General features: G+C 36.5%; 1 pseudogene; it reads left to right on the top strand.

Annotated features, from left to right (window-relative positions):
* The first annotated feature begins 536 nt into the window (after nucleotides 1-536).
* The window catches only part of LOC102990983 (metalloendopeptidase OMA1, mitochondrial-like), a 43307-nt pseudogene continuing 29263 nt past the window's right edge, over nucleotides 537-14580 (top strand).

Below are 14580 nucleotides of genomic sequence, written 5' to 3' on the forward strand. Positions count from 1 at the left end.
GTTCCATGCCTGGATTTAACCACTCCGCATGGAAACCAGAGCCAGTTTACATAAAAGAAACATGAACATTTGCAGATTTTGGTATCCAGGGGAGTCCTGGAACTAATCCTCCATGGATACTGAAGGACGAATGTATATATCTTCTAAACTGCAACCCAAAGACTTCTCCAGAGTACTGCTTCTCACTTCATAACAAGGAAAAAAATATGTGGAAGATTATTTGTATCTTTTATCAGTATTTCAAACATCTCTGCACATCTATTGTTTGGTGGAAGATTTTGTGGTTAGGAGCAAGCCTGGGCTGAGAGCCACATTGCATGGCTGAATAGAAACCTGAAAATATCTTTAATTGTACCATTTTTAAGGTAAACAATTCAGTCAAGTGTGATTAAAAACCAGAACAAATGATTGCATCTTGATGTGGATCTGGCTACAAAAAGAAATGTTTCTCTGTGTGGGATTAGAAAGAAAACCTTCTTTCATTCTGTCTCTCTCGCTCTCTTTTTTTTAAAATAAAGTATTCCTCCACAGACGAGATGAAGGAACTCACGGAGCCTGATTGCTATGATTTCAGAAGAAAGGAGAACCCTGAAGTTCCTGACCTTTCAGGAAGTGTACCGGATGTGAGGGATAGTTGGCAGAAAGAAGCTGATATTTAACCCAATATGAAGTAATTCTTAATTTAGACTCTAGAGGTATTTAGAATAATTTTCAATTAGTTATGGTAATATTTCACAAAGAAGGTTCAGACAGGAAAGTGGGAAAGAGAAGGTCAGAACAACTTTTGAGAAGGATTAAACAAAAAGGAAAACTTGAATACTGAGTTTAAGTAAGCTTCAGTAGCTATAAATATTACCTACACAATAGAGGAACATAGTTTTACAGACAAGAAACAACCCTCCGAAAGGGATATTGAAAGAAATTATAATGGACATAAAAATATAAAACATAAGGAGAAACCTTGATAAATTTAACCACATTAAATTTAAAAACACAAACTCTTAATCATCAAAAGTTACCACAAAGAGAGTGATAAAGCCACATACAGGAAGAAGATACTTTTAATACATATAGTTGACAGAGAGCTCCTGTCCAGAATATACAAAGAATTTATGGGAAAGAAAGAAATGAAAATAAAATGAGATAAGACACAAGTGGGCATTCCTTAGAAGTAGAAACACAAATGACCGTAAACATGCAGAATATTGCTTAATTGTATTATCAGAGAAATAAAACATTTAAACCACTAAGCCAGTATTTCACATGGACCAATTTGGTAAAACTATGCAGGTGGATTATAGAAAATGTTAATGAGGATGTGGAGCAATGAGGGACTGTTACCCCATTGCTAGCGGGGCATACATTGCTACAACTATTCTGGGGAAAAAGTGGAGTTACCTAGTAAATTTGAACATGTACATGCCATGATACACAGCAGCTCCTCTCTTTGGTACATATCCTGGGTAAACTTGCAGGGAGATTTTTTTCATGGGTCAGGAGCCAGGCATCCGAATATTCACAGCAACAGTGTCATTATTAGTAAATACTGGGAAAACCCTAATTGCCCAGCACAGCTAAATGAGTAAATAAACTGAAGCATTCGTGAAATGAAATAGTAATTGCAGGAAACAGGAATTTATCCATTAGTAGCAGGAATGAATCTCAAACATACGATGGCTAAAATAAGTGTGTAAGATTATCCTACTTACATAAAAGGTTAAAACCAACCAAAGCTAAATAATTTATTAAATAAAAATACATAGGAAGTGGTAAAACTACAGAGAAAAGCCAGGAAGAGATTGAGACAAAATTCAGGATTAGGGTTACCTCTTGTAGGGAGGAAAAGAGATGGGTAAAGATAGCTTAATGGCTACAAAACTGTTGGCTTGGTATTGGCTACACAAGTATTTGTTTTATTATTATTATTTAACCGTTCAAATGAGTCCCATATGCTTTTTAATTGTTGATATATTTCAATATAAAAATGCCCCCTAAATCAATAAGCTGGAGAAGAGAAAGGGCAACACAAGTAGTAGATTGGGAAGGTAAAACATATATATATCCTACTGTATGATGCAAGCATCACTCTGCTAACTCAATTGTGCTATCTCTCAAGGATGAGATTTCTCTTGAAGAAGTTGCTATCTCTCAAGAAAGTTCTCTTTTGGCCCAGCCATCCCATCATCCCACTCAGCCCCAGTCCACACATTCCAGGTTAACGACGTTAGTGTTTCACGAGAAACCATGACAAATAATCAGACTCTCCACTCCACTGTTTCTAACCAGCTCATCATGATCAGTTTCACTGGTGAGAATTATACGTATTCATTCAGTATACCACACAGGCACAATTATGGCTAAAGCAGATTATATAGGAGATAATGGGATCAGAATGGGATCAGATTCTGACCATCAGAATTTTGGTCGTACCTGTTAGGAAGATGGGTTTGAATCTGGATCCAATGCTAATTTGCTATCTTATATTTGGTAATTTAATCTACTTATGTGAACTAGAATCCTCATTTGTAAATGGGGTTTCCTAATTCCAAACTCTTAGTGCTGTGGTGAGAATGCATACAAAACCACAGAGCAAGTTATCTGGCAAAACTTAAATCACAGCTTTATAAGGAACTGTCAGATGAGTCCCAACTAGCCTGTATATACACAGTATGTTTCACGGCGAGCTCTTTTTACTTTAGATTAATTGAACTTCACACTGTGAATTGAGATTTGTATAAAGTCTACTATAGGGGTAATCTGTGTGTGTGTGTGTTCACAAAACAAAATATAAATGATATATAGTATTAACGTTTCAAATTGCTCAGCACTAAGAATTGTAACCCCTTTATCTTCTTCTACTCTGCACATTCTGCTGCATTTCCTTATGCCTCAGTTGTTTTTGCATTTCCAGTGCTGTTTCTATGTGTTAGAGAACATATCAGGGATTGCGGAGAATACTTAATCCCCTAGTTTGCAATCATTTGAAGTTCAGTCCTCATTCTCTGTCTTTAACTACTCTGGGGTCTTTGTTTAAAATTCACTGAATTTAAGAAGGTTCTCTCTGTCTTCAATACATTCGGCAGCATGTCTGCTGCCAATTACTTATCACCAGGGAATTGCATTTACTTGTGTCTGCTGCACTGATCTGCTCTCTCTCTTGCTGCATTACATCTTCATCTCTTAACAATGACCCCTCTGTTCTGCTTTTGAGCCAGGATGACTGGTTGAAGTTTATATCCATTCCTTTTGGCAGGAAAAAGATCTAAGAACTCTTCCTGTTACAGGGAATACCCTTTAAAAACTGGTAGACCCAGTTGTATACCCTTTAAAAACTGAGGATTTTACTTTCTAAATATTTTATAGTAATGATAGTGGAAGGAAAACAAGTACAATTCAGAATTACCCAAGGATTATTATTCTTTCCAAGTAAAAAAATAAAATTTGATTAAACTCTGTAATCCATACCTCCTGTGCCCGGTGCAGTGTTTGCCATGCGGTCTGTTGTAAGGCAGCTATTTAACAGTATCCATTAGTTTGAATGAATTAATACATTTGCATGAATTAATAAAGCTAACACATATGTGAAGGGCAAGGGAAATATTTTATTCTCAACCTTGGCATGACCCCGAAATCCCTGATTATCGAGAAAAAATGTATGAGTCCCTAGGAATTCTGGTCAAGTTAATATTTTCAAAAAACTTTTGATTTGAGGATAGGTTTGTATTTGCAGAAAAGTTGCAGAGATAGGACTGAGTTCACATATAGCCGACACCTTATTTTCCCTGCTGTTAACATCGCTCATGAGTGTGATACACTTGGCACAGCTAATGAACCGATATTCATACATTATTACTAACTAAAGTTAACACCTAATTTGGATTTTCTTCTTTTTTAGTTAATATGTTCCAAGAGCCTACCAAATGACTCCTCCTCCTTCAGAGGAGGAGTCATTTGATTCCTTTTTCCTTGGCAAAAGCCACCTTTGCAACCATACCTTACTCTGGGAAGACAGAGGACTGCAATTTTACAAAGCTTATGAAAGAAAAATATTTTGGTCAACAGTATTAAATGGTTACTATAATTAATAGTAATTCACATATATACGGAATTTTTACAGCTCAGAAAGTTGTTCCAGGATGCTTATCAACGTTCATTTTAAGGTCAGAGATAAAGTAGCAGAGACTTTGGAAACAGAAGAATCCCAGGTTAAATAGCTTGTCCAGAGTTACACAGCCAACAGATAGCCAACCAAAATTCAAACCCAAACCTTTTGACAATGATCAATAAAAATATGCTTCCCAGTAAACCACAAATGCCTCCTGCTTTTGTTTGCAACTTCTGATTCTCATTCACCTCGCCAGAAGAAATCCAAGGCCCTACAGCAGGGATCAGTGAACTTTTGCGTGCAGAGGCAGACAGTAATTTGTTGAGGTGGTGCTGGCTATGTGATCTCTTTCAAGACTATTCAATTTTGGCATTGTATATCAAAAATAGCAGTAAAGAAAACATTAGCAAATGAATGTGTCCCAATAAAACTTTATTTACAAAAGCAGAGGGTGAGCTGTATTTGGAACACAGACCATAATTTGCCAACTGCTGCTCTAGAAGCTGGAGGAATTTACACAACAACCTGTGATATATTGACATATACAGTCTGTGATAGATACAATTCAAAAGTGGTCGATTTGCTCATCTCATTGCTCTTTAAAACTCTTTCTTCATGAATGCTTTTTGAATTAAGGGTTGCATCATAAAAAATAATTTCTGTTCTTTGTTAATCTCCTGTTAATGTCATTCTGTATCTCACTGTAACATATGATTTTCTCTGGCCTAACAGGATTGCTTAGTTGCTCCTTAAGAAAGAAAGTATATGCAGATCAAAGTATTGGGCTGGCCAAAAAGTCTGTTCGGGTTTTTCATAGCTTACTAAACACCCGAACGAACTTCTTGGCCAGCCCAATATTTTTGCGGCCACACTCAGGGATACAGGAAGTTGAAATAAGATAGATATAGGGAGAGGGTCAATTAAAACTACAGAGGATTAGCAATGCACATGGCTGAAGTTTCCAAAAAATGAATCATAACTCTTAAAGTCTTTCCATACTGATCTGTGCTCTTTTTACCTAAAGACATACTCCGTGTTTTTGCTAATATACCCTACACTGAAATATCTCATAATGTGGCACTTTGGCAAAAAGCGTCCAACCTTTCCTTTTATTTTTTTATGTGATTAAAAAATATATATAGATATAAATCCTGTGTGGTCTTTATCATACACATCATATCAACAAATGATGGGAGAAGCCAAAAACCATGCTATAGGGGATTTTTGAAAGGCTTTCAGGCTGTATTTATATAAATTACTTTGCCCTCTATGTAATCACAATAAAGGAGTTGGATTGAAGCTTTAAAATATTTTTAACTATGGGAATACATTTATATACAGTTTGTGAATAACAGTATGCTTATATGTAAATAATACATGTTTATATATTTCTATGTATATGAGTACCTACATATCTATACATAAAGTTAGGAGTTTAAAAGGAAACCAGTTGGTGGGGTGTAAAACCTAAGATTTCCAAGTGTTCCCCATATGTGTAGGGTGCACCTAACACGACAAAACATTTTATAATGATTAATGAACAGGAGAATATTCACTTTTTAAGGAGTTTCCTTGACTCACTAAGGGCTGTATTTAAGCTCCTCTTATATTCTGATACTTGTTCAAGTGACTGAATAGAGCCCCTTTAGGACTTGGTCTAAAAATCCAACCATACAATTTGGTGGATCAAAATTGGCCTCAGGTTCTTTGCAGCTCCTCACAAGAAGTCTCTTTTCCCAGCCCTTGACTTTGGGTTGGCCTTGTGATATGCTGTGACCAGTAGAATACAGTGAAAGTGATTTTGTACAACTTCCGAGAAGGGCATCAAGAGTCCTTGTAGCTTCTGCACTTGCATTCTTGGAACAGTGAAACCATGTGGAGAGAGAGGCCAGACATCACTTAGCCCCAATCACCAGACACATGAGTCAAGCCTTCTTGGACCATCTGGCTCCTGGTAATTAACCAGATGGCTGAAGTCACATATGTGACCCTAGGTGACCCCAGCAGAGGAACCACACAGCAGACCCATCCCACAGAATGGTGAGACATTTGTTGTTGTTGTTGTAAGCCATATATGTTGAAAAGCAAAATATGATGTTTTGAGAAAACCCCTCAACATGATCAGTTTCTGAATTAAGAATATATGAATAGGTGAGTTTGTGTTTCTATGTTTGTATGTATTTGCCTACAAATACATGGGTATTGTGTGTGACTAAAAATAATGGAGGAACACAATTAATATTTATTGAACACCTGATGTGTGCAAGGCTTTGTGAGATATGTTTATTTAAACCACTACATTGTATGTGTCTATTCTGATTATGGTATCAGTGTTAACCAAAGAACGAGTAAATTTCCCTCTTCCACTTTGGCACATGAACTGTTTAATTTTCTGTGTCAACCAGAGAAGATAACAACATGGAAATAATCAAAAGAAAATATTTACCTTCATAAAAAAATTTTAAAACTATTGCCAAACATAATAGGCAAAATTAAATGGTAGATAAATTAAGGGGGAATATTTGCAACTTGTATCTCAAAAATCCAATGTTCACAGCTTTTAAAGTTTTTTCTAAAACGATAGGTGAAATTCAAACACCGAATAACGTGGAAAAATGGTACTACTAAAATTACAACCTACTGATATCTAATGAAGGATGTGCATTCAAGAAAAAAAATCTTGAAGCCAAAATTGACATTATATATTTGCTGACAAGGACTATTTTGTTAATTCATCCATTCATTCAAATGACGTTGTACAATGCTAGTATCAGGAACTTTGAAGTGAGCAAAACATAATTCTTCCCTGAATTTGTCCAGAGGCAAGTTGGAGGAGACAGAAAAACAAAATGATAAACATAACATAGTGGGTTGGTACTTAACTGTTCAGCTATGCAAAGAGTATTAAAGAATTTGAGAAACTGCAAGGAAATAACAGAGAAGGCTTCTTACAGGAGACGAAGCCAGCATTTTCTTAAAGAACAAGTTAGAATTTTCCAGATGAAGGAAGTGCCAGGGAAGGTAAGGAAGTTATTTGAGGGAAAGTAGTGATCATATGCAAAGGCTAAGAAGAGAAATAGCCTACTACAGGCAGGGTAATATAAGAAGTGTGATAAGAAGCAGAACTGAAGAGACTAGAAGTAAAACTGAAGAGATGTACTGTATACATTCAATATAGTTCCATTCTAAAGATTCTGGATTTAACCTGAAGGCAGGTGGGGGACTAGGGAGGGAAGAGTAACCAGCAGGTCTGTGACATGTTAAAACTGGATTTTAAATAAACCTTGTTCTCTGGAGTATGATTTTTAGGAGTAAAATTAGGAGCTAAGAGACCAATTCAGAAACCGTGGCAGTAGTCCAGAGAGGAAAGGTATAGATTTAAAAATGATGCTTGAGTTTAGAGCTCAGTGTATTCATACGCAACCACGAATCTTTTATTCCTTATAGTGGCAGATGGATCTAGATGATCTCCATGATCTCTGCCTCCTGGTGGTTACAGCTTTGTTCAATCTCCTCCTATTGCATTTTGGGAGGGACCTGTGATTTGCTTCTAATCAATAAAATATGGCAAAAGGGATGAATCTGACATCACTCCCATGATTATGTTAAAATATATGACTCTACTAGTCAACTGGCTCTAGAGATTCTCCTTGTCAACCTGATAAATTAAAAGGCCATGTTGGAAAAACCCACATATCAAGGAACTATGAGAAGCCTTTAGGAACTGAGGACAGCCTCCAGCTGACAGCCAGCAAGAAGCCAGGGCCATCAATCCTACAAAAGGAAATGCATTCTACCAAAAACCTGTGTGAACTTCTTCACAAAGTGGAAGAAGTGGATTCTTCCCCAGTCTTTCCTCCAGATGAGAATGGACCCCAGCTGACACCTTGATTACAGCCTTGCAGAAAATCCGGATAAGCTGCGCCCAGACTCCTGATCCACAGAAACTTTGGAATAGTAAAAGTGTGTTGTTTTAATCCCCTAAATTTGTGGTAATTTTTTTTTTTTGCAACAATAGATTACTAATGCAAGTATTTATTATAAAATTAAATGCATTTCTCTGTGTGGACAGGTCAGGTTCTTCAGAAAACAAAGTATTTCTATAATCAATTTTTTAAAATTTATATTTGCCCACTTAACTTCTAATGGTCTGCATAACTTGCCTATCTTTTGGCCCTCCATCATGGTTTGGCAACTCAGATCCAACTTATGGAGATTGCCCTCAACAATATATTTATGTACTTTTGTTGTCAGTGCCAAAATCCCGAGTTCTTGAGTGATATTTCTGGGACTATGGCTTAGTTGTCAACCAAAATGCCTTTTCTCTATTGCATTGATCTCATGCCAAGAAGGTAAAGTTTCCAAATTCCCCTGAATGCTTTGAGAGATGTTAGTTACAGTGAAGTCTATTAACATAAATCTAAATACCATTTCCAAAAGCAGTGTTGCCAAGCATTATCAGAAATCTCTGAGATATGTAGAGAACAAACGTATTGACACCAGGGGGGAAAGTGGGGGGTGGGTGGGTGGGATGAATTGGGAGATTGAGATTGACATATGCACACTAATATGTATAAAATAGGTAACTAATAAGAAAATGCGATATAAAAAATAATAATAAAATAAAATTAAACAAGAAAAAAATAGATCTCTGAGAATCCAGGGTAAGTGACTTCCAAAGTCAAAGTCCATTGAATGGACGTCTTTGTCAGTCAGCACCTTCTCAGGCAGCCTCTTTTTATATCAGCTTTGTTCAATCTCCTCTGAGTGGCATTTCTTCAGCCTTCTGATATTTTGTCCTAGTTGTGAAGCTGTTCTAAGCTTCTGAGAAGATTATGAAAACTCAGATGCAAGACCACTATCATTTAATACTCACCTGTATCAAAAAGCTAGAAAGACAGAAATCTGTAGAAGGGAAGAAAAGGGGACACATATAGAACTCATTTCTCAGAAGGTTACCATCTCACTATATTTGGACTATTACAGTGACCTTCTCTTAGAAGTGACCATACCCTAAATATCTCTGTAGCCCTGGTCCAAGGCACAATAAGTGATAATAGTAGGCAATCTAGTGTTTCTTTAATTGTGGTCAGAGAATGGAAAATTTTACAGAATGAAGGTTATAGTCTTCTCCAACTATATGAGGATTCTATATTTCTCTGACACAGCCATAGATGTTGATTCTGGTTTCATGAAAGACATAAACCTTGAACTGGGTTTCATGTGATGAGTAGGATTTAGAGAGGGAAGTGGTTTGGGAAGATTATATTAAGTGGAATAAGTATTCATAAGACAACAGACTGTATACATAATGAAGGAGGGCTGGTATAGTCAAGGAGTTTAGGATGAGGGCAGTGTCGATGGCCAAAGACAGGGAGGGACTCTGCCTTATTTGAATGTAATATCGTAATTCCAAAGAAGTGGAGATTTTAAAGTGAGGTTATAATTGATTAGAGGCAATTTTAAACACCTCAGTGAGAATTATGAGCTTGATATGGAGTATCTCTCCTTAAATTTTACTTTTCCTAGGAAGCTTTTCCTGTTTGATTTAAGAGCTACTCCTTCATTCTCCCATAGTTGCATTTTTCACAAGATAATGTAAATGTCAATTTACTTGCCTTTCTCCGCCAGTGAATTATAAGCAACTCAAGGGCAGAGATAATGTTTTCTTTAGAAAAAAAAAATAATAAAAAGGGAGGAAAGCAGACAGGTAGGAAGATAAAAAGAAAAGAAAGATAGAAGATACTATACTTTAGAGTCAAACAAACCTTTAATGACGTGCCACATGCTAGCTTAGTTCTTAAGAAAGCCAATCAAACAGTAACACTTAGTTTTTTCAACTAAAAAATAGAGTTAATAATAGCTACCCAATCACCTTCAACAGATCACTGTGAGGGTCAAAAGAGACAATGAATATAAAAGAACTTTGGAAAGTATAAAACTATCCGAAGTAACTTGCTCTTTCCAGGCTTCTCAGTAAAGTAATGCCATTATAAATGCAGTTTTGAGAAAACTAATATGCTATGGGAAAGAAAGACAACTCTAGTTTCGTGGATAGTCATGAAGATGCTGTTTATAATATAAAATGTTGGAAGTAAGCATAATGGTCAATGGTAGGGAGCTGCTTAAATAAACATCCAGTTAGTCAAAAGTTAGAGTATTGTATAGCCAAAATAATGGTGTAAAAGAATTTTAAATTGTATGGGAAATTGGTAATACCATACGAAAAATGTTTCAAAATACTACTTACAAGTGACCATGTATATATATGTATGTACATGTTTGAGCTCACATAGATGTGTGTATATGCAAAGACATGCAAACAAATGTAACAAAATAGAAATATTAACATTATAGATTAGTCTTACTATTTTTGCATATATATTTTTAATAAACAGTTTGTAGGTTGTAAGTAACAGAACACATTCCCCTCATGCAGCATCAGCCATCCCCTCATACACCATCAGCTGATGTTAATTTCATACCCATATCTTAGCTTTTGAAGAGACTGAGAAAGAAAGAAGCTATCCCTTTTTAGCTTCTATGTGGAATGAAGGCTATTTCAGAAAAGAAGAGGATGGGGATGACTGCTCTATGAGCAATCAATGTTCTCTACCACAAAAATGTCATAATTACATTACAAACATATTTTAAAAAGAAAACGGAATCTAGTAGCAGATATAAGAGAAAGATTAAAACAGACTCTCCATTTCCACCTTGGGCCAGTCGCCTATATTCTCAAATTGACTCTCTAGAGCAGCGAGTTGAAGGAGTACTGGGAGAGAAGCCATAAGACTTGAGTTTCAGCCAACTCTCAACCCTCAGTTAGTTGTATGACTTGAGGCATATTCGTTAAAGTTGTTTATTTTCTCATCTATATAGAGTAAAATTCCCTTCTGACTCTGAAATTGTTTGTTTCTATGAATATGGGAATATATTCTTCTGGCCAGAGACAGTCGTATATTCTTAAAATGTTAAAAGATTAATATTCCCCTCCTCATTTATTCAGAAAAAAGGGAGTGTCTAACTCTTTTCAAACAACAAAGGGACTTGTTCTGAGACAAGCAGAAAAAAGAAAAGCTGTAATATGTTGCTTCATGTGTTATGGTTTGTTAACTAGTTTATACTTCACAACAACCTTGTGAGTTTAAAAAAATAACATTTGCCATTTTATACATGAGGAAAGGAGACCCAGGGAAGTGAAATTATTAGGAAATAGTTGAGAAGCATTTATACCCAGGTACATCTGATTCCAAAGTCAATGCTTTTCCCACTAATCATGATACTATGTTTCTGAACTTGTTTTAAATAACTTTAAACTTATAAGGGCAGATGTCTATCTTGCATGGGTACTGGAATGTACTTAATAAATACTTGTTTAAGAAAATGATGAAAGAAAGAGAGAGAGAAGAGAGGAGAGAGAAAGGGAAGGAGGAAGGAAGGAAAAAAGAAAGGAAAAAAAGCAGAAAAGCTTTCAGGACAATAATGATTCAAAAGTTTCTTTAGCAGAAATGGATGGGTAAATTGAGGTTGAATTATTTTCATTGTTCAGCATTTTCCACATACGTTTGATGTCAGTTTCTTCCCCTTCTCTAATGGGGTCTATGGTGGGAGGCCAAGGGGAAGGTTGGTGATTGTATTTAATTATGTTCAAAGAAAGTTACAGAATACTCAGCAGATGTTAGGTTTGCAGCTGGAATCCCATAACAAATGCTGCTCTACTATCTCGGCTTCCACATTATTGCACCAAAGCAGGGCTCAGAAAATGCCCAGCAGACCCATTGGCTGGGGCTGAGTGAGAAAAGATAACAAATCTTAAGGAAACATGTTGCCTATTATTCCTCATTATGAGAGCTGCCAGGGTGTACACTGAGCAGGCCTCCGGCTGATACCAGGACACAAAGGATTTTAATGCATCCCACACAAGGATGTCATTTGCAATCTGGAGCAAGAAAAGAGATTGAAGCCTTGGAAGGTGGGCCTTGTTTCTTGATACTGTATATCCCAAGGAGGACAAATAACAAACACAGTTTGCTTTCCCAGGCCCCATAGGCATTCAAAGGAAGCCTGCTGACTGCAATTAGGATACCCCAGATTTTAAAAACTAACCTTCTCAGCAGGCAGTGGGATTCTATCATGGATGATACGGTTTGGGCATGTTTCAGATTTACCGTGGAGGCAGACTCATTGAAGGAGATGACAAGGAAGAAAACCCTAATGACTTAAAATTCACAGCCTCTTCAAGGGGGTCTCCACTGTTGCCTCCCAGATAGAATAGGCTAGTTTCACACTTTGTAAAGAAAGAAATATGATCCTCTTTGTAGTCCCATAAAACTACAGGCCCACCTAAGAGATCACCTACACATGGCTCTCCTAGGAGCTAACATGTCCTCTATCTCTCCACCTAAAGGCTTATCTAATGAGAATGCTCTTAGTTTAGGTCAAGCCAGAAGCCCTGGGAAGTTAACGCCCTAGGAACTACCCACAGTGGATGAAGAGTAGAGAGTGTAGATGAATGCTCCAGATTCCTCACGCTTGGTAGGGCAACAGTATGGTCTATTCTGCATCTCCCAGTGAGTCCCAAGCCAGATTGAGCCCTAGATGTCACAGTGGTAACCAACTCATTTTGACATCCACTAATGACTTTCTTCCTTTCCCTTTCTCCCCTCTCCATTCCCTCACCTTGATTCCTGAGATTGCATCCCAAATAAATTACTTGTAACAAAATCCTGTCTCAGGCTCTGCTTTTGAGGGAAATCAAATGTAGGGACTTGGCCAGAAGATTTCAGGATCTCCTTCAATGCTTCCACGTACGAACTGTTGGAATGAGTAGAAAAATCTCAGAATGATATTTGTGATTCTTCTTGGCCTAAACTAACTTACAGACTGATGTATAACCCTTCTTTCTCCACAACACACCAGTTCCAGAATATTCTTTATAATTGCATTATTTTAAGGCTTAATATGTGGACTTCCTTCAATCTGAATTCCTTACTCCACAGATTTATATTTTTTCTTCTTTTCCTTCCTTAAGTGACTTTTTACTCAATTCAGTTTTTTATACTTCCAAAAATAGAGTGACATTCTCCCCCTTGAAGTTTTCAGAACATTTTGTGGACCCCTCTATTAAAAGCATTACAGCCTTCACCACTAAACTATAAACAACCGCAGAACAGATGCTTTCTTTTTCTTATCTTTGTATTCTCAGTTTCTATCACTGTGCCTAATACTTAATAAATGCCCAATCAAAATGTGTTGTCTGGAAAACTAAATTAAAAAAGAAATGAAATATCAATACTTCATTTTCAAGAACAGATGTTTGACGATTCTGCTACTTTCCTCTCCCATTCTAGGTAAGGGGAAAAAAATAAAATTTTCCATCCTAGGTTATCTGGGAAGTTAATAATTTTTTTCTCAAGGATAGTTGAAATAGAAAATATTACAATTTACCAGACTGGATGCTTTGTTGAAGGTTTGGCCTGAGTCTTCCTTTTATAGCATGTATTTCAAAGCATAACATACTCTGTACTGGTGACCCTAATAGGGAGAGGTGATGCTAAGGCAGTAAGCTTGGTAAGTGGAATATGAGGAAACAATGGGAGATTTGGAACTACAGTACCTGAAATCAGCTCCTGGTTTTGCTAGCGATTTTAATCAACTCACTTAAGATTTCTGCTTCTGTATCTATAAAATGGAGATAATATTTAATTTGCAGTGAATTTTGAGACTTTTAATGAAATATTATATGCAAATGCACTTGGTAAAATGTTATGTGACTACACACACATATATGTATATATATATGTATAAATGTGTCTATATATATTACATATATTAACTTATTTATAATTTTTTGTAATTTTAATGATAAATTCTATATATAAAATAGACCTTCAGGAGCCAAAATGAACACCACAAAATGCAACCTATAGATACAGGGCTTGATATGGAGCCAGAAATTTGGGTAGAATTTTTGCCTTTGTTCTAAATCGCAAATAAGTGAGTACCTATCCTAATTTTAAAGACCTCTGGAGAAGCAAGCACCTCCATTGCTCAAATATCCTCATAATTTGAATTGGGAAATTTAGGCACTATACACCTAAATATATAAAATAACATAAGCGTATGTAGTTTTTCAAAATATGCAGGGAAAAATTGCTGTGATCGGGATAGCACAAACACAGTTTTTTTGTTCTAAGAAAAGTTGATTCCAGGACTGATACTTGATATCTTCCTCACTCTCACAGAATAGTTCAAGTGGTTTCCCAGGGTGTTGCAAAATTTAATGCTTCTGGTTGTGATTATATCCAGGAAGAGGAATTGTTCCTGCAAGAACTGTGCCAGCAGTGCTATATGGCATGTGGGATTATGCAATCCCACACACTGACCAGAATGGGATATTTGTCTGCATATTCAGCAGTTAGGATTTATGGGACCCTATGTGTCATATGTCTACCCAAAGTTGAGTGATGCAA

The sequence above is a fragment of the Physeter macrocephalus genome, chromosome 15, assembly GCF_002837175.3.
Source record: "Physeter macrocephalus isolate SW-GA chromosome 15, ASM283717v5, whole genome shotgun sequence".
In the NCBI taxonomy this organism is placed as follows: Eukaryota; Metazoa; Chordata; class Mammalia; order Artiodactyla; family Physeteridae; genus Physeter; species Physeter macrocephalus.